The sequence below is a fragment of the Zootoca vivipara genome, chromosome 7, assembly GCF_963506605.1.
Source record: "Zootoca vivipara chromosome 7, rZooViv1.1, whole genome shotgun sequence".
Lineage (NCBI taxonomy): Eukaryota > Metazoa > Chordata > Lepidosauria > Squamata > Lacertidae > Zootoca > Zootoca vivipara.
This window is the reverse complement of record NC_083282.1, coordinates 69,008,155-69,029,869: the sequence shown is the minus strand read 5'-3', so window position 1 is coordinate 69,029,869 and position 21,715 is coordinate 69,008,155. Positions and strand designations below refer to the sequence as shown.

General features: G+C 43.8%; 1 protein-coding gene across 5 annotated transcripts in view; it reads right to left on the bottom strand.

The window, feature by feature from the left end:
- The window catches only part of TP53INP2 (tumor protein p53 inducible nuclear protein 2), a 32,115-nt gene extending 18,476 nt beyond the window's left edge, over positions 1 to 13,639 (bottom strand). The window contains exons 1-2 of one of the 5 annotated variants that reach the window (XM_035123922.2): positions 13,264 to 13,639; positions 1,769 to 2,021 (exon numbers count right to left, since the gene is read on the bottom strand). The gene's annotated coding sequence lies outside the window, so the exon portion shown is untranslated. The other 4 variants (XM_035123921.2, XM_035123925.2, XM_035123924.2 and 1 more) reach the window with 4 other exon arrangements.
- Positions 13,640 to 21,715: the final 8,076 nt, after the last annotated feature.

The following is a 21,715-nucleotide window of genomic DNA, read 5'->3' as shown; positions in this document are numbered from 1 at the left end:
TCTGGGGAAAATGTAATCTCTGCAAAATAATAAGAGGCTGCCTGATCATGAGAGATGGAAGAATTGGCTTTCCCTCCAAGAACTTTTGGACCACAACACCATCATGCCAGACCATTGGCCATGCTTCCTGGGACTGATGGGTGTAATCCAAAGCTTCTGGAGAAAGGATGCCAAGTTGGTGGAGGTTTGCTTTATATCATGAAGCAACTTGTTACTCTCTTGGGTTTCTGTAGTGTCACTAGCTATCAGAGATGTTGCTGGATCAAAACTGATCCATCCAGTTTGGTGTGTATGTGGCCTGAGGTTCTCTACCTTTGATATATAGGATTCTAGTTTTACAAATTATATGGGGTATATCCTTACTTTTTGGGGGGGTGGGTGGGTGGGAGTATTTAACTCACTTGCAAAGATCCTGGTGCTCAGTACGTATTCTTTTTCCTGCCTATGCATTGTTTGTTGCACACCTCAACTTTCCCTCGTCCCTGGATTGGCCTGCCGTAGTCTTGATCAAATAATGCGGTGTGTGCACAAAATGATTTTGCCTGGTATCACAAACCTCCCTAATCAGGTTTGGGAAAAGAAAAGACCATTGAAATGAAGACATGCCCCCATGCCTTTTGCAATTGATGTTGTGCACTCTGGGTAAAATGGGTAAAGAAGATTCCATCCCTGAATAGTCATATTCTAGTTGCAGGTAGGTAGCCGTGTTGGTCTGAAGCAGTCAAAACAAAATTAAAAAATCCTTCCAGTAGCACCTTAGAGACCAACTAAGTTCGTCATAGGTATGAGCTTTCGTGTGCATGCACACGAAAGCTCATACCTATGACAAACTTAGTTGGTCTCTAAGGTGCTACTGGGTCTGGAAGGATTTTTTTTATTTTGTTTAGTCATATTCTGACACTTCATTTGTTCAAACCAAAGAGCCTAGCATCTACTTATTTGAATACTTTTTCAAGAGTTCCTCAGGGGGCAAAAAGAGTTGAAACTGGAGAGGGCATAGTCATCTCTCCTCCCAACCCATCACTAATCTCAGCATCATCTTTCAGCTCTTTCTTCACCTCCCACAGTGCAATCCACAATTCGGAAAGGCTACATGTACCAAACACATTTCTACATCATGCTGTCTCACTAGGGGAAAATCAAGTTGTCTCAAAATCACACTGCCTTATCCTCTGTCTGTTCAAAGTTAGTGTGGGAGAAGCCCAAGTGCCATAAATGTGCTTTACATTTGATTTAAATATACAGTGTGTGCATCTGACCATACTATCTGTGTTTGGCAACCTTTCATCATATACATTTTTACACAGCCACAATATTTGAATTATCAAAGAGTTTATATAAATCAATTCCTACTATTGAGCTTAAAAAAAAAGGTCTGGCAGAAAACGAAATGAACAAAATTTCTATCTGTTTCTGAACACGCAGGCAATTGTTTTTATTTTATACCAGCCAGAGTGTAAATCTGCAAGACCTCTTGAATTTCATGGGTGAGATCAGATTAGTATGAATGTATGTTATTTGATCTAGTTATCCGATTAACTCATTTATACAGTGGGTGAGACACCAACCCTGCAAGGCATAACACCACAGGGGTAACTTCAGTTATAGAACTAGGCACCTGGCAGAGGGTGTAATGAAGTAAGAAACGATTAGCATTGTTGAACTGCTCGATAAACAGAATACAGAGGCCCAGATTTCACTGACTCAGAACCACCAGAATAGCCACATGCTATGGGCATGATTCAGAGAGAGAGCCCGCATGTCCTACCTTACAGAGGGCAGTCCTCTATTTGAAGGTGTCCTCCAAAGGGCTGTTTAGTCCAAGCGTGGTTTAAAGAAACAGAACTGTAAGGAGGGAGAGCAGGGGCCCTTAAGATGCCCATCAACAGCTCTTGAGCTGCTGATACACAGATCACCTGTTCACAAAGCCTTCTCCATTATGGTTAAGGGTGGAAGAATCTGACCATTGCCGTCCTCTCAGTTCCTCAGGGTTCCAATCTTAAACTTGGTTCTCCACATTTCTGCAGCAATATGAAAATTTTATTTGTGTTTTTTAAAATCCTCGTGAAAATTCTTAGCTATTTTAGTACAAATTTCTCTAGATGAAAACATTTTTGTATATCGTTTTGACTAACGTATACATTTTTGCAAGCAATTTCTACTGTAATGCATTTTGTATGTTATTTCCATGCATATATATTCATTTTTATGCACACTTTTTCCTAATATAGGCATTTTTGTAAACACTGGTCAGTTGGAGAACTGTATCGCAAAATTAGGATAAATGCAATTTTCAAAGAATGGCTATGTTTCAGTTCTCAGACCATCAAAATTGAATCAAAAACTGAATTTGATAAATTTGGCTTTAAATGTGAAGTGAATCAAATTTCTCCCCATCCCCAACTATGGTAAGATACACTGAATTTGTATTTAAATTATAGACATTATTTCTAAATTTGCATCTATATTTATTCATTAGGAATCTTTTGCCCAATGTGGGTTTCAAACCCACAAACCCTGAGATTAGGAGTTTCATGCTCTACCTAATAAACTATCCCTGCTAAAGAGATGTGCCCAATGTTTGGTGTAAGTCCATGAAAGGTGTACTGCTAATAAATTCTCTTCCTGTTTCTAACGTTTGTGCCTAATTCCCTTCACAGAAAAGGCACTAAAAGCCATCAATAATCCAAGCTGACTTTCAGGGTAGTAAATATGATGGCAGATGCCCATAGCAGAAGTTCACAGGATTACATCATGAAATGTCCAGCAACATCGCCCTGAAATTTCACCAGCTCTATTTTCACAATATCCTCCTAAATGAATGAACTGTGAACAGAATCTGCACCACTCTGACCCATCTTTAAAGCCCTTCTATAAACACACAGAAGGCAAGTAGTTCTATTGATTTTATTAACCAAAGCTTTTAAAGCAAGAATAATGTTTGGCGTTTATAGGCACTGTTTCTAAGTGCCTTATCCCTCCTAGTCATCTTTAGAGCAGCCCTGCTCCCTAATGTAATATAATAACCTCCCCATGTATTGAAACCACCAAGTAAGGCTTTCCTTTGGGTGCCCTTGCCACCTCCAGAAAAGTAGGTGGTCAGTTGAGCAAGGGTCTTCTCAGTGGTGGCACCCTGTCCTATCTTGTAAGCATTGGGATTGGAGAGAGAGACTAGAATGGAACAGAATATCCCAGTGGGGCAAGGGATGAGGAGAGGCAGACATCACTGGCTGGCTTGAACACGGATCAGAAGCTCCCCACACTACAACGTATTCTTGCAGATCTCGCTTGAAAATAATTAAGTGTGCACAGCATTGCTGCTATAGCCATTGTGTTATGCTAGATCTCCTTTGAATATCTCAGTAATACCCTTTAAACAGTGGGAGTTGGCAAGCCTTACTTGCTTTGGGAACTGACAGAAAAGGAGGAAATGAGATCAGGGGAGAAAAAACCTGCATGCAGTGGGACTTGAGGTACCGGTACTCACTACTGAGCAAAGCAAGCATGCTGGGATGCTGTATCCTGTGTGTCTTTATGTGACCCAATTCTGCAGCAGTTTGGCCCAGCATAATGTGTGGGAAATAGGGGGTAACTGAATGACCTCCCTGCCCCCACTTCTCCCCCCCCCTTTGTACAAATAAGAAAGTGACATGATGGAGCTCAGACTGTATGCCAGTAAGCCTAGCAGGGGCCATCTGCTCACAGTGAGAGGGGATTACACTTTCAGGCAACAAAGCCCTTTCCAACCCCCTCCTCCAGCACAAAGGAAGAGATGGCTGGTGCCACCAAGCTCTGCTGGGGGAATCAACCTTGTGTGTGCAACTGCCCCTCCCCATTCACCGACAAAGACTCCTGCTAATCTCAGCTTCTTGCTACAGGGCAGTCATTCCCAAACAATGTATGGGAGAAACTGCTAAGGCACAGTGAGGTACTCTGTTCTTCTGTTGAACAGCTATCCGAGGGCCTTTCTCCCAGTGTTTAACTGGAAGGAGAAGAAGAAGGGGAGTTTGGATTTGATATCCCGCTTTATCACTACCCGAAGGAGTCTCAAAGCGGCTAACATTCTCCTTTCCCTTCCTCCCCCACAACAAACACTCTGTGAGGTGAGTGGGGCTGAGAGACTTCAGAGAAGTGTGCCTAGCCCAAGGTCACCCAGCAGCTGCATGTGGAGGAGCGGAGACGCGAACCCGGTCCCCCAGATTACGAGTCTACCGCTCTTAACCACTACACCACACTGGATTTCCACACAGCTTCTGACGGGGGGAAGAACATTCAGGGACATCTCTTGCAATAAGTGTGATTGAGTTATTCAGAGTTAATCCTCATGGGTCAATAGCCAGGGATGTTGGGAACCTAGAACATCTGGAGGCCCAAAACTCCCTCATTCCTAAAGGGTGGGTAATTTGTACTCTTATGTATTCTAAACCAAACCATTTTAGATCCAAGACCGAAGTGTGTCTCCAGTTTTAACTGGGGCTATGCATGTCTCGGTTACAGTAATTTGGGAAATGCTGCAATATGCAAGGGCGGTGAGAATGCAATATCAGCTGGCGTTTCCTGTCAAAAAGTTGTTATTATTATTAATTATTATTATTATTAACAACAATAATAATAATACCCTGGCCATCTGCCCACTCTGGGCTGCTCCCAACAGAATATTAAAAGCACAATAAAACGTCAAACATTTAAGACTTCCCTAAACAGGGCTACCTTCTGATGTCTTCTAAAAGTCAGCTAGTTGTTTATTTCTTTGACATCTGATGGGAGGGTGTTCCACAGGGTGGGCGCCACTACCGAGAAGGCCCTCTGCCTGGTTCCCTGTAACCTCACTTCTCGCAGGGAGGGAACTGCCAGAAGGCCCTTGGAGCTGGACTTCAGTGTCCAGGCTGAACAATGGGGTGGAGACGCCCCTTCAGGTATACTGGGCCGAGGCCATTTAGGACTTTAAAGGTCAGCACCAACATTTTGAATTGTGCTCGGAAATGTACTGGGAAGGAAGCTTGAGATGCTATGGCATAGATGGAATCTAGCTTAGCCCTAGTTAACAATTTCCTTACTCTGTTTTACAATGCACAGGGATTGCATTTTTGCACATCCTTTGCACTGGATGGTAACTGTTCATGTTTTCACAAAGGGAAAATAAACACACACCATTAACATCATCTTTCTTCTTGTTACCAGGACTGTGTGTACTTTGCAATAATACAGTACTTTTAGGGGGGAGGGAACTGCCTAAGGAACCTAAATTCTGCACCCCGAAAGGCTGAACTGCATAAAAATTATATATTTCAGAATTTCTATGTGTGTACAGGTTTAGGTTGCCTGGGAAGATAAAGTTTCAAAAAATATATATGTTATGATGAAGTACACACTGCCCTGTGACTGAGAAGAAAAGAGGATAATGTTAATTGTTCATTCTGTTCACAAAGAAAAACAATGAAATAATGAAACATTAATATACTGTACTGTATATAATATAGTAATTATTATACTGTATATAATATAATATACAACATAAAGTGTATACTAGGTAAATGAAAGAAAGCAAGGTAATTTGTATAATTCTTGCCAAAATAAGTTTTATTTTCAAATTTTGCTATGGTGTATAATTTAGGAGATGGGTGAAGAGCTATGCTGAACAGAAAGTCTGGCCTACATCCTTTGGAAATCTTGTTCAGCAAAACTTCTGACTTTCAGTATAAAGACCTCCTACATATGTTCAAGCATACATTCAAAGCCATGAGGGCTAGAAACTCAAAGAAGGCGAAGAAGATGAAAACCAAGACAAAAAAAATCTGAGATTCTCTGGATGCTGAATCCAGCATAGCGCTAAGGCAAGGATTTTTGTTTGCACAACATAATGCTCTCCCCATCTCCTGCCTTTCAGTGCTCCCTAAATCTGTTCTAGGAGTTTCCCTAACCATCTGGAACAGATTTGGGGAGGAGGAAGTGGGTGCACACAAACTGGGTACAAGCCAAAATCCTTGTGTTGACAAGACAAGTTATTTGAATTTGGGTACTGTGTGCTTTTTCCTTCTCTACCCCAGTGGAATCGCAATATAATTACTTGCTGTCAGTGCCAATGGGATGCTCTTCGGGGCCTCCTCCATCCCTTGGAAAGTTGTGCCATTGGCTTATGGTTTATCCATTTGCTATATACATATATACCATATTTTTCCATGTATAAGACTAGGGGGGGGGGTTAACAAAAAAAAAGGTTTAAAATTGGGGCTCATCTTATACACGGGTAGTGCTGAGGGGTGTTTTCTTAATTTGGAGTTCCCCAAATGGAGAGAGAGAGAGAGAGAGAGAGAGAGAGAGAGAGAGAGAGAGAGAGAGAGAGAGAGAGAGAGAATGCATAACTGCAAAAATAGGATAAAACTGCATGCCCAACAGTGCTTTGACCAATACATTTGAAAGTCAAATGTTAAATTTGAAAGTCAAATGTTAAGCTTTATGAGATATCGGTTCAGTCCCAAAGCAGAGCAGTTCACACCCAAGTGATCTAATATTATTTTGATCCTCCAGGGCTGGGATTAAAATATGGCACCAGTCTATTAGAAAATTTCTGGGGGTGTGGTGAGGAGGTAGTGGATGTGGCAACAGGGATCCTACAGATATCCGTGTAGCCACTGTGAGAACAGGATGCTGGCCTAGATGGGCCACTGGCCTGATCCAGCAAGCTCTTCTTAGCTTCTTATGTACTGTATATTCCTGTGTATAAGACTACTTTTTAACCCAGGAAAATCTTCTCAAAAGTCGAGGGTCGTCTTATACTCCAGGTCGTATTTCTTATACAGCGAGTATATCCCAAACTCTATATTTTAACTGGAAAAGTTGGGGGTCGTCTTATATGCCCAGTCGTCTTATACGCCGGAATATACGGTATTTGTCCTTCCTGAAAATTGGATATTTTTTTCAGTTATCTTCTGCATATAGTGAGACTGCTTTCATGATGTCAGGTGGCTGCACATTATTTTGATAAATCCAAGTGAACTCCGGAGAGGTTTTTCTTTGGCAAAAGGAAACTAAAACCAGAAAGAAAATGAGCTATTCTCCTCTCTCTCAACTTGGCATATATTGTTATCCTTCTTTTGTGAATCACTGGCTCTCCATAATAACCCTGTTAGGTAAGACCAGGAGGGAGCGAGAGAGAGAAAGCACAATGAACCAATGAAGCACAAGAACATTACAAAATAGGCAGGAAGGAGTGGGTTGCTTGTTTTTGTAATTAACAGGGACAGGACTTCCAGAACTGTTACGAGAGTTGCAAATACTTATTTAGAATCCCCCAAAATAAACCCTTTCCAAATTCTTTGGAGTCAAATGCAAAGACTCGCCAAGGAAAACATTCCGAAATAGATCTAAGAATGCCTCCTCTGTCATCACGACACTGTAGAACGGCAATATGTGCTTATGATGCTTGAGAATTGCTATCTTCATCACCTCCTACTCAAGAGGGAATGGCAGTGGTGGTTGGGAGGGTGGGAGCTTCATCTGTCACACTGGTGTTTATACTGTAGATTTAATGTGTCACAGTTTAGTATTAGCTTGCACAATCTTCACCCCAAACTTTAGAATGCATAAAGGCACAAAAACTCCCATTTCTTAATGCAGTGGGCTAACCCCATAACCTTCAAGGACAGCAGCTGTGAACTCATACAGATGGAAGCTGGATTAGAGGGAAATTCACCAAACCTCAATGTTTCATAGAATTATAGAATCGTAAAATTGTAGAGTTGGAAGGGACCGCAATGCAGGAATCTCAACTGGGTCATACATGAGATGGCCATCTAACCCCTGCATAAAAACCTTCAGGGAAGGAGAGTCCGCCACCTCTCCTGGAAGTCTCTGTCAAATAGCACTTACTGTCAGAAAGTTCTTACTGTTGTTTATTTGGAACCTCCTTTCTTGTAACTTGAATCATTGATTCAGGTCCTACCCTCTAGAGCAGGAGAAAATAAGCTAGCTCATTCTCCATGTGACAGCCCTTTAGATATCTGAATGTGGCTATCATATCTCGTCTCAGTCTCCTCTTTTCCAGGCTAAACATACCCAGCTCCCTCAACCATTGCTCATAAGGCTGGGTTTCCAGACCCTTGATCATCTTTTTTGCCCTCCTCTTCACACCTTCCATATTGTCAATATCCTTCTTATATTGTAGTACACAGAACTAGACACAGTACTCCAGGTGTTCTCTGACCAAAACAGAATTAGAGCAGGACTATTACTTCCCTTGACTGGGGTACTTCTTGTTGTTTAGTCGTTTAGTTGTGCTCGACTCTTCATGACCCCATGGACCAGAGCACCAGGGTACTAGGCTTCTGTTAATGCCACACTGTTGACTTATGTTAAGCTTATAGTCTATAAGACCCCCAGATCCTTTTCACATGTACAACTGGCAATCCGGATTTCCCCCATCTTATTTTTGTGCAGCTGGTTCTTCATGCCTAAGTGCAGAACCTTACATTTGCCCCTACTGAAATTCATTTTGCTGGTTTATAGCCAGTTCTCCAATACGTTATGGTCATATTGAATCCCAATTCTGTCTTCAGTGGCATGGGTACACCTCCCAGTTTCATGTCATCCGCAAATTTGATTTGATTAGCATCCCCTCAATACTTTCATCCACATCTTTTATAACAATGTTTAACAACCCTGGGCCCAGGACAGAACTCTGCAGCAGTTAGCTACAAATCCACCTGACAGTTACCTCATCCAGTCTACATTTTACCAGCTACTCCAGAAGAGTACCGGTATCATGATGGACTTTGTCAAAAGCCTTACTGAAATCAAGATACACTACATCCACAGCATTCCCCTAATCCATCAAGCTTGTAACTCTATCAAAAAACAAAGAAAATGAGATTTGTCTGGCATGACTTGTTTTTGAGGAACCCATGCTGGGTCTTAGTAATCACAGCATCCTTTTCTAAGTGCTCACAGCCCTTTCCTGGTACTGAGGACCCACAAACCAGGTTTAATAAGAAATGACAGGACAGATACAACAAACATCTGTGATTGTATACCACTTCCCAAACCTGCGGCGGGAGCACACTGGATGCAGAGTAAATGGGAGTGTGTACACAGCTGCATCACAGCTCCCTATCCCACAGCTGTAAAATGAATGGTCATAGATGAATATGGTGTCTGCAACTTTGCAGTGTGCTTACGCATTTAATATGCAGAGTAGCTGATATGCAGGAGTCTGTCACTTGCAGTCTTATGGATACAAATGAACATCTAAATCTTTTCCCTAGAGCACGAGACTACAGAGGGTAAAACTCAGAGCGATGACTACACTACAGTTTCATTGCAACAGCCATCAACTTTAACACACAAATCAATAAAGGGCCAGGCACTTCAGCTCCAACACTGGTGCCTCTGGCCTTTTTGTCACCCACAAATCAGGTTTAATTATCACTTGTGAAAAACAGACACCAGACCAGCTGACCATCAAAAGGGAATGTGATAAACTTCCTTACCATATATACTGTCAGTGCCAGCATCGCTCCTCTTGCAAGTTATCCAAAGCTGGACTAGTCTAAGGCCCCCAATAGAACAGATGTTAAAAGCAGCAAGCTAACCAAACTCTTGGGCATGACTGCATGTATGCTGCATTAATTACGTTGGAGGGGGCTCAAACTGTTTAAAAAATCTCCATAGCAAAGCAAGGCCTTTCATGTACTAATATGGAGGAATGATAACATTGACCCAGGAAATGCAGCATTACTGGTCAAATCAGACAGCACAACCAGTACAACCACTGTTCACCTTCTGGGCCAGCAAGAACAGCAAACCACCATTTAAAACATGGTTTTTAGTTCACTATTCAGCTTCTTAAGAAGCCTTTCCAAACCAATACCAATACCAATATATTAAGTGTGAAAGTGAATGGACGGGCAAATTCCTTTGAAATTTCAGAAGCTAGAGGAATTGCTAAGTGAGCTTTCCAGTGAGCAGGGCAGTGTCAGACTTCAGAGCCTTGCCTGTTTTCTCTGCCAAACTAGCAAGAGCAGAAACAGGTTTATACCATAGACCAGGCATCCCAAAACTGCGGCCCTCCAGATGTTTTGGCCTACAACTCCGATGATCCCTAGCTAACAGGACCAGTGGTCGGGGAAGATGGGAATTGTAGTCCAAAACATCTGGAGGGCCGAAGTTTGGGGATGCCTGCCATAGACTCTCCTGACAGATACCACTGCCTTTGGCGCTTTCTCAATGGTGACCTAGTGCTACTATCCATTCCAACAGGATGCCTGAACTGTTTTCATTCCAGCTGATTGCCATAAACACTATAACTTTAAGAACTGGTGCCCGAGTTTGTTTTTCCTCCCTCATCCCCATTTTCCTTTTGTAAACATTTTAAGGGTTTACTCAGAATATACATATTGGAAATAATGGACATGACTAATTTATGGTATACTCTGAATATAACTTAGTTGGATACAAACTGTAGATTTGAGAGCAGGGACTGTCTTTTACTATTATTGATTTGTAATCCATTACAGGAGCCTTGTCAGCCGAAGAGCAGGAAAAAAATTGTTCAAATAAATATAATGGTTTCAAATGCTGGCTAGGTGGTGTGATGATTAGAGCATTGAACTAGGACCTAAAAAACCAGGGTTCAAATCCTGATTTAGCCATGAATCCTTGATGGCCATGGACCAGTCATTGTCTCTCAGCTTAACCCTACCTCACATGGTTGTGGTGAGGATAAAGTGAAGATGTGGAAAAAACCCAATGTGTGACTCCTTGAGCTCTGTAGAGGAAAGGTGGGACATAAATGTAATAATAAACACATCAACACGTTTACTTTTGGGCTCACACCCTGAATTCTCCACAAGCAACCCATCATTCTTTTGCGCATTCGGCTTTTCAGCTTTCATAGTGCATAAAGGATTTTGCTTTTCTGGGAAGATATGGACACAGGAAGCTGCCTTATATTAAGTCAGACAACTAGTCCACCTAGTTCAGCATTGTCTACCTGGTTGGCAGCAGCTCTCCAGGGTTTCAGGCAGGGGATCTTATTCAGAGGCTGAGGATTTAGCCACAGCCCTTCTGCAAGCCAGGCCAATGTTCCACCACTGAGCTACTGCCCCTCCTCTTCCCAGCTACACCCACAATTAAATTATGTATGTTAAAATATAACATGCTGAATGAGCCCGAAATCCAAACTACTACTCAAAGCAATAAAAAAAGATGATGAGTAAAGTGGACCAAAGGAGAGGCACACAGAGCCCCAGTCCTCCTTCCCTTGGGTGCTTTATTTGCTGTTACACCGACCCTACGAGCTTCTTGCTCAGCAGTGCAAATACAAAATAACATGACATTGCTCCATGCAGTCCTCTGCCCACCGAATTATCAAAGAAATGCAATGCACCGATCTTCAGCGCTCTCCAGTATATGGCAGCCTTCCACACAGCAGGTCAAAAGAGGACAACTTCAATACGCGCGGGAGGGGGAGCGGGAGCGAAGGATTAGAAAGGGCCGGCCTTGGTGACGTCTCAATGTCATATGCAAATGAAGGTGACGTCACCCCAGGCTTCCAATCCCAGGCAGCCAATGGGGGTGGGAGCTGAGATCAACCTTTAATCTTAATCCGTTGGTGGAGAAACAAGTAACAAAAGAGGCAAAGACAAGGGAATGTTAAGAATCAAGCAGGGCCATGAAACTGACTGAGCGCAGAGCGGCTGGTGGTCCTCCAGGTCGAGGAAACGCGGCGCCTCGTTTGTCGTTTCAACAGCTCTGCCTTTTGTTCCCTTTTACCTACGTCAAGAGGAGGGACCTGGGCACCGATCCTGCCTCCTGCAAGCCCGACCAAGTGGGGGACTCGCATAGGTCACGAAAGCTTGTTGTTGTTACGCCACAACAGCGCATCTGTTCGCCCTTTGCGCTTGGCGCGGAGATACATTTCCATAGAAGGCCGGACGCTGCGGGTTCTCGCCTTCCCTGCCCTCCACCGCACCCCGATCCACAAGTGCATGCTCGGTTTATAAACTATATAAACCAAGAGGCGATCCAATAAGGCACGTTCGTAGTTCGCTTGCAAAGAGTCACACACAAGTGAGAACTCTTCTCGTTTTTATTTCTGATGAACAAACCACCGGCGGGAGTGACGCCAAGGACAACAAATCAAGTCCGCATTTTGCATTAGGAGCCCATATGCAGCGGTAGCTGGAAGGATTGCAGTGGGTAACAAGAGCTTTCTCTCAAGGAAACAGCTGAGCGAAAAAGCAGGCAGCCAACCCACCACACTGATCTGCAGTTGATTATGATGAACATTTTCCATTCGCCTGTTATGACCTCAATGAGACAAGCTCCACACAAACAAGGAGATGTTTTGCCTTCTTTCCGCTCCTTCGCCTCTCCCTCCCCACCCGCATCACCTTCCCAGTGTATTATTAATATCTGCAACATTTTGTTGTTGTTAATAGCTGAAGACAAGACAAAAGGCTCTTTCTGCATTTTGAAGCTAAGAAAGAGAATCAGTTACAAGCCAGTCAGATCCCGAACCCCAGCCTATTATTCCTGGCTGTGGCTTGCGCAGCCTTTTGTTTATTACCGAAGGCTCTTCAAAATCATAAAAGAGCAACCATGATTATTAATGATTCTGCAATTACTTACATTCGGGGATCCGGTTTTAAAGTGGGATATTTTACTCTCAAAAACATATGGTGAGATTACACAGATATATAGATACATGCACCACATATGTCAATTTTTCATTTGCAAGCCAAAGCAAAGGACGAGTCTGGGTGTTTCAAAGTAAACAGGAGCCTTTCTTCGTCGCCGCCCGCCCCCCCTCCAGACCCCCAGTCTCTCTCTCCCTGGTGACTCTAGAGGTCAAGATAGCCTGCTTCTAAACTCAACACAAAGATCTGTCCCTCCTGAGGTTTAGATGGTCTCCTACCTCAATATAATGTATTCGTGAGTTTCCTGCCAACCAGAGGTTGAAATCGCAACGCGTCCATAACAACATATTGAGAAACATAAAGCGAAGCACCCGGCCGCATAGAGACTGTCAAATACAAAAGGGAATTCAAATAGCACACCAGAAGGTAAATCGATATCAGAGATGAACGTCCCTCTCTCACACACACACTACATGCAAAGGGATGGACTCTTAAAACGTCGACAGCAACAAAACAAAAATAACGCGCAAGCTTCCTTTCCCCACAAAAATACAAGTTTGGAAATAAACCAACCGCCCTGGGTAAAGGGAATTGGGGAAGCGGGGGGGGGGAGTAGAACAGCACTTACCTTGCCTTTAATGTCATCAAATGTTTTGTAAACAACACCACACACACAAAAAGAAAACCCACAAGATTATTATTATTATTAAGCACCAGCTTTAGGCAGAGTCTGTGAGGTAGTTTTAATTGAAATCAACTAAGATCAATAATAGAAACGATTGAAAAAAAGACCCTTCCCCCAAAAAAGGATGGAGGGGGAGGCAGAGCAGGAGGTGGTGGTGATGTGAATAGTGTCTCAGGTCTTCTCAGAAGATATGCACCATTTGCAAACTGCAAGCAGCTGCCCTCGCGTCCGGACGCCCTCCCTCCCCTGGCTGTAGTCTTGGTATTATTTTTTTCCTGTTATTGCTGAATCCCCGGTTGATCTCGGCTCAGAAATTAGAACGTTCAAACAGCTGATCGTGGCGTCACAAAGGGGCCCGCCCGCCGCCGGAGCGGCAGCCGCTCTCTGCAGCCAATGGGAGGCGGACAACGGCTGGAAGGCGGGGCTTTGGTGCAGCGGTGGGGGGAGCTCTTAGCGCTCCACGTGAGCGCTGGGACCCGTGGAGGGGAAACGGGGAGGGCTTGCGGTGAAGCTGTGGTACTAGAGGTAGGATCCTGTGCACTCCTGCGTGCCGTGTGGTCAGCGGGGCCCGGGATTTGCCGGGGGACGGCTGGGAGCCGGAAAAAAAGAGGACGCATCCCTCCCGAAAAGACTTAGGGTAGATTGAAGAATGTGTCCGGCTGCTCCCTGGAAACTTGTAACTCGAGCGGGTGGGGATCGGGACCCCTCCAAGTTCTCCCTCTGCGCTAAAGTTTCCCCTCCCTATCGAAATAAAAAAGTTTTTCTACAGGACTGTCACGGTTGAACTGCGGGACTGTCGCGCTTGTTGAAGTTAAGAAGTAGTCACCTGTTAGATGTGGCTTATATGTGGTAGAAGATTGGTTTGTCGGGATGTGGCCCTCGGGAGTTGGAGTCCACCGACACCCGACCATTCCTGACCCATTGGCCATGTTGGTGGGGGCTGGTGGGAGTTCAACAGATTCTGGAGGGTAATATGGAGGTTCCTCAGCCCTGGTCAACAGGGGAGGTTTGTGCCACCAGATTGACAATGGGAGGTAATGCACTGCCTCAGAAGATGGTGGACTCTTGTGTGTTCCAGGATTTTGAGGCTGGGTGGCCATCTGTCAAGTATGCTGTCATAGTGTGTTTCCTGCATTCCCATCCATGAGGCAAGGTGAGGTGACCACCTCAAGTGGCAGGAGCCACCAGGACAGCATCTCTCAATGTCAATCTTTCTTCCCTTGTTCCTGATGTAGATCTTCCCTCACCCCTTCCTCCCTGGTTGCCATTTTTGGGTCTGCATCAGGTGCTATAAAATGCCTTGGGCTGGCCCCGCCTGCATGGATTGAGGTATATATTTTGCGTGTGTGTGTCTTGTTGGACTTGTCATAAATTACGGTATGTCTTTTTCATGTTATTGTCATATGACCTTGCTGTTTTAGATTTCTCACTCTACATACAGGTGTATGCCTACCAAATGGTGATAATATTCTGTGCAATGGTGTGGATAACCTGTGACTTTCCAGATTTGGCTGGTCCACAAGCCCCACCACCCTCTCTGACCACTGGTGTACTGGTTGGAGCCAATGGGATTGGGGGCCCAGCAAAAACTGGAGGGTTGCAGGCTACCCACTCCTCTTCTAATCCATAAAGGCTTGTGCCATCATGCCATTGATTAGTTTCAAAGGTGACACTAGACTCTTCATTGGTCTGGTGTCAGTGATTCAAATGAGGGCAAAGTCCAGGTGCACAAGGTCACAAAAATAAAACTTTTAGTAGGACTAGCCCATGTGCGCAATGCAATATGCAAGATTTTGAGATAGCACAGCTCATCATCTGCCTGCATATTCATGCAATGGAAGAAAATTCCTGGAAGAGTCAAAGATGTATTTCTAAGTGAAAGCATACTGGTAATACATTATTTCACTATTAAGATGGTATTGGAGGGAATTCTTGCTGAATTTGTTAGGTTAACTTTGGATGCTTCCAGGCAGAGGCAATATTTCACAAATGAGATGTTTAATTCTGATTGTATCTGTGCGTGCATGGTTTGTCTTCTGCTTCCCACAGTTTTACTGCTATTTCCTGTCCACATCAGGGGGAAGTTGATGGAATATTTCAGCTTTGTGTGTTCTGGCTCCTCCCCTCAATTACCTCTCTCCCTCTCTCCACAACATATTACTCGGCATGCACACAGGTATTTCTGCCTGTGTGTGTGTGTATCTTTAATTTGTTTTCAAGTGTGTAAGACAGCAAGAGCACACAATGCCAGCCCTTATTAATGTTGTTTCACAATGCACAGAGTGGAGAGTTGTGCTTTATTTATTTCTTTAGGGGCGTGTTTGCACAGCATCTATTTCCATTGGACTTTAATAATAATAATGCAAGAGATATTGCACAAGGCCTCTGTATTAAAAAATACTTTTTAAAAAGTCAGGGTGTACGTACTATTACAGTCTGCAAAGCTGAGATCTTAAGACAACAGCTGCTCCCAACTGGGTTGTTGAGATTCCTATGTGCCTTCAGCATGTAGCAATTGGCACATTGGATGGGCTGCTGGAAATGGCTAGGTTGTGCGCAGGTGAGGAGCAAATGGAAGTATGGTATAGTGTCAGAAGCCAGTCACTGAAATGACACCACACACACACACACACCATAGCTGCCAAGTTTTCCCTTTTCTCGTGAGGAAGCCTATTCAGCATAAGGGAAAATCCCTTAAAAAAAGGGATAACTTGGCAGCTATGACACACACACACACAAATGCCCTAACAAGTTTCCACACCAATAGAAATTTAGGAGAAATCCTGTATTGGACCCTTAATTGATCTGAATCCACTGTTTAATTGTGTGCACGTTATCCAAAAATTAAAACAAAGATAGATTTAGGATAGGTACATTCAAAGCACTATGATACTATTTTAAACAGTCATGGCTTCCCCCCAAAGAATTCTGGACGTTGTGATTTGTTATGGGTGCTGAGAGTTCTTAGGAGACCTCTGTTCTCACAGAGCCATTTAACAGTCAATCCCTCTTCACATGGAATTCTGGGAATTGTAGCTCATTAAGGGGAATAGGGCCCCCCAAACAACTCTCACTCAGAATTATCCTTTGGGGGATGCCATGACGGTTTGAAGTGGTCTCGTAATGCTTTAAATGTATGGCCTGGATGGGCGCTTATTGCAGCAAAAGAGTGGTATTCAATTAAGAAGAGAGAGTGAAGAGTTTTGGATTTGATATCCTGCTTTATCACTACCCGAAGGAGTTTCAAAGCAGCTAACAATCTCCTTTCCCCTCCTCCCCCACAACAAACACTCTGTTGTACTAGGAGTAGACATGTTGCAATTAATGAACACTACTAAGTTAGGTCCATTAATTTCAATTGGTCTAGTCTGAATTAAACTTAGTTGAATGCCACCCTAAGTTGATAAAGTGGCTTCTAATCCGCTAAAGTTTATGCCACGCCACAATACCATAGCTGCCAAGTTTTCGCTTTTCTCGCGAGGAAGCCTATTCAGCATAAGGGAAAATCCCTGTAAAAAAGGGATAACTTGGCAGCTATGCACAATACATCTTTCTCAGCTTCAAGCTGCTGCAAGAATCTTTTATAGTGATGCTGTAAGTAAGAGACTAGTCTGCCTACCCCTCTGCACATTGTTATCCAAATGCTGCGTGTTGTTCTCCTCTCTAGGGGAAGTGGCTATCGTAGTAGCAGCAAAGATAGTTGCAGCTAAAAACAGCTGAAGAGCCAGGAAGTGGTGGAAATGATAAAACGAACCCCCACTTGCCTGGTTAAAAAGGCAATGAAAGAAACAATATCTGCCTTACCAGAAAAACCAAGCAGTGGGGGGGGGGCAGGGGGGCTGCATCTTGAAGCTCCCTACATTAGCTGTGGGGAGGTCACCCACCTCTTGGTTTTCCTGCCTGTATGTTATTGATGTGAGTTCAGTGGCCCATATAAACAACAGTCAGTGAACACTGGCATCTATAACTTTGGCACATCCTCTGTGAGCTAGGAATTTCAAGCCAACTTTAGCAGTTGACTTGAGAATAGTAGACAACTCTACATCAGGATAGGGGATCGGATCTGGCTTGTATGCTGGAACTTTATCTTCCCCCATGAGGCAAGAAGGCAGACACCCCCACACACACCTGTCAGTCACAGAACATCAATGACATCAGGTTAACTATTTTTGCCCACATGGTTTGAAATTAAACCATGCACAGTGCTTTGAAGCACCAGCAGTTAGCTGGTTGTTGTGGTTTCAAAGCAAGGCTCTCTGCAAGCATCAATAATCAGCTGGGTGAAAATGGGTCAATATATGTCATTGCAGTGTTGGGTGATTGACAGGTGCATGGCGCCATGGGGTGGGAGGGGTGTGTGCTGGACCAAAACAGCCTCACGAGCCTAATAAGGCTATGAGCCAGAGTTCTCCACTGCTGCTCCAGCTCCTGCTTGGTGCACATGTTGCCAGTGGTTGAAGCCGAGCATGTCCTCCCTCTTACATTAAGATGGAACATACATTAGAGAGATGTGGTTTATCTGCATAAATATGTATATTAGCAGACTCATTTGAATAACGACTTAACCAGTTTGTAAATAGAGCTAATTTGGCAGTTCCCTGTCATTAGAATCCTGTGAGTTCCTGGACATCATGTGGACAAACTAAATTAACTTGCCTTCTTTTATTATGTGGCTGTCTTACATTAAATAACTCTATTTTGCTCTGGCATAACACATTGTAATTGTAGAATCACGGGTTAAGAACAAATTAAGCATTGCTTATTACAACGCCCTCTAGATGTGCAAGGGCATTCGTTGTCCTCCACTTTTAATAACAGAGAAGATGCTGAAGGCAAAATGTTCCTTGATTATTATTTTTCAGGCACCACACAGTGTAACAGCAAGTCTTACCTCACCAAGATTCCAGGGGTACAAAATTGTGCAAAGCAAGGGTGAGATGGCTAACGAGGGATATTAAGAAACACACACACCTGTATGTTCTTTCTTCGCAACAGCCTTTGCTGCAACATGAAACATGCACAGCACTGGGCAGAGCCTCATTTGAATGTCTGCTTCCTCCTCCCAGCTTGAAACTATGAGCAGATGTAGGCTCCAAAGTTTCACCATCAGCCAACTCCTTTCCACCACACATACAAACACCCCAAAACAGCAAACATCTAAACATCTAATTAATAGGGATTTCTTTTGTTCTACATGGAGCCAGATCTATCAGGTGGTACTCTATATAGCTAGGACCAGCAAAATGTTACTATCACACTGTGCCAGTTAGGCACACCTCACACTTTCTGTGTGGTGCATGCTTTGGGTTTCCTCGCATCCTTTTATACTTTGTAATGCTTATTGTGAGAACATACCTTACACTAAATCTATTAACGCTAGATCTTCAGAAATACCGTAGCAGCACAACCCTAAGCATGTCTGCTTATAAGCAATCCCTATCATATTCAGTGTGGCTTACTACCACGTAAGTAGGGCTATGATTGCAGCAAGGTGCTTGTTCATCAGTGAGTATACAGTACTGCCCATGAGGCAGGGTAAAGTGAGTGCCTCAGGCAGCAGAAGCACAAGAGGCAACACTCTGCCTGCCCCACCACTGGTATGAGGGAGACATTCTGGTGTGCGGAGAAGCCAAATAACAAAAAGCTTTGCAAAAAGCCCTAGTTCCTGCCAAGTTCGGCAAGAGCCAGGGTGTTGCTGGGCACCATGTTGGTGCTCGGTTTCCCGACCCCCTGGTCAGAGAAGCCAAGTGGCAGTGCTTTGCAGTACACATTGCTCTTGCCAAGTTGGTGAGAGCCAGGGCATTCCATCAGCAGAAGTTGCAGGGTGGGCAGCTGCAGGAGGCAGCAACTCCCATGTCGCCTAAGATGATGAAAAGGGGCAAGTCGCCCCTGCTTCCTAGTAACTAAGTTTGCCCAAGTTTGTTTTTTGAGTTTATGGTAAGGTGCCTCAAGAACTTTGGTTTGAAAATAAAAGCTCACAGTTAAGGTGTATAATGGTCCACATGTTGTTAATCCCATGGAGGAAAGGTAACCAGAGGTATGAACTGGTCAATCCAGTTACAGGGAGTTCCAAAGGTGGAACGGATACAACAGGAGTATACTATGTGTAAAACAACTGTTTGTTCATGTCACGTAAGGCTGTTTTGGCTTATGCAGCATCAGTTACCTAAAATGGAGGAGGATGTGAGGATTTTGTGTACCCGATGCTGGGTAGTGTGATTAGTATCTGCCATTCCAGAGACATGCCTAATGGGAGACGCACGGAGGCAGCGGGGGTTTGCCGTGTCTCCAGGTGCGCGTTTTCCAACAGATAAGGGAGGTAAAGGTAAAGGGACCATTAGGTCCAGTCGTGACCGACTCTGGGGTTGCAGCACTCATCTCACGTTATTGGCCGAGGGAGCCGGCGTACAGCTTCCAGGTCATGTGGCCAGCACGACAAAGCCGCTTCTGGCAAACCAGAGCAGCACACGGAAACGCCGTTTACCTTCCCGCTGTAGCGGTACCTATTTATCTACTTGTACTTTGACGTGCTTTCGAACTGCTAGGTTGGCAGGAACTGGGACCAAGCAACAGGAACTCACCCCGTCACGGGGATTCAAACCGCCGACCTTCTGATCAGCAAGCCCTAGGCTCTGTGTTTGAACCCACAGCACCACCTACGTCCCTTAGGAGGTAATAAGGGAGGTAAAGGCCCCTGACCATCAGGTCCAGTCGTGTCCGACTCTAGCTCATAAAAAGCTACTTCTATACTTTCTTTTTTAAAAAAGATGATATGAATTGTGGTTTGAGCCAGACAGATGCTTTGTTTTGTTTTAAAGCACAGACCAGGCCCCATTCAGATAGTTTGAGATGTTATCACATTGAGGAGACACTTTAATATTCGTTGAACCAAATGTGTGTGTACATTCATGTACACACATATTTTTAAAATTGCACAAAAACATCAGGTGAAAATGACGGTCATAAACTGGACAACAACACTCTTCTTGTTGATCAAAGGTTGCATCATGTCATGAGTCAATGATTCTGCCCTTTAAAATAGTCTTCCTCCTTGCATACAGTGGGCTCTTGAATCACTTGATGGTGAGCCTCCAGGCAGCCTGGGTGTGGTGACTTTGTCACTGTAAAAGCAAACTCCAAAGGAGTGTTAAGATGTTAGCTTTATTACGTTTAGTTTCCTCAGGGGGCTCCACCCTCTGTTCAAATTTGTCACTATCCAGGAAGGTCAGTTTAAGGAGACTTCCAGTTTACTCATGTGTTCTTGCTCTTGCTGTTACCATTTTGCTGCCTGGGGATCCTAAGAAGCAGAATTGTGAAGTTGCAGGAATTGCTCTAAAACAGAATTTAATTTAGGAGATTAGACCCTGACCTTTTTGATTTATAGCACAATAATTGACAGGGAGTGTTGTCCTTTCAAAGTTATTAAAATGTATCTTGTTGAAAGTTAATCAATAAGGGGCCCTCACCTCAACCATGACATGATGATAGTCTTTGAGCCTATCTTGCTTAAGTTTTATTTGATATTTTTCAACCCCAAAAAATGTCAATATTTATTTATTTATTGGTCTTAGATTTTTGTATGTTAGTTAATGGCAGGGATAATCACTTTTAGTAAGACAGAGCCCTCACCTAGTCAAAGAATGTCTCTGTGTTACTGCAATACAGATAAGATAAGAAGAAAGGCCTACTGGATTGGGCCAATGGTCCATCTAGCCCAGCATCCTGTTTACATAGTGGCCAGTCAGATGCCCATGGAAAGCCTGCAGCTCTCTGCCCACCTGTGATTTCTAGCAACTAGAACTCGGGGGCACACTGTATCTGGCTGTGGAGGTAGAGAATCACCATTGTGGCTAGTACTAGATATGTGTGTCCATGTGTGTGTACGTGTGTGGGTGTTACATATATGCTCATTAAAATATTGATACTGAAGCAATTAAAGTACCTTAAGTGTCTTCAAGGAATCCAAGAACCCTATTGTACATTCTCCAATTTTCTTAAAGTCTGACAAATGTCTTTAGACATGGTGCTAAATTCCTCCTCTTCCATGTTCTCCATTGCTGATATTGACTTTGACGTTCTCCTCACTTATGCCTCCACAACTTCCACCTCCATAGCTACCTCATTGCATCAAACCTGAGAGGGTTCGGAAGCTTCTTGTCAGACTCTGTTAGGTGTGGCCTGGAATTAATACATCTTGGGGTTCTGTGGACATGACAAGGTTGGTTTCATCTGCCTGTCCCTTATCTGGAGTTTCCAGAGCCACACCTTCTCAGATGCCTGTAAAGGAGTCAGTACCTTCAGTGTATTTTAGCAGAGATAATTGTGCTCAGCTGAACAGGAACCTTTACTCTGTCCAATGCTAAGCTTGTAATTAGCTGAATAATGCTTGCAGGGT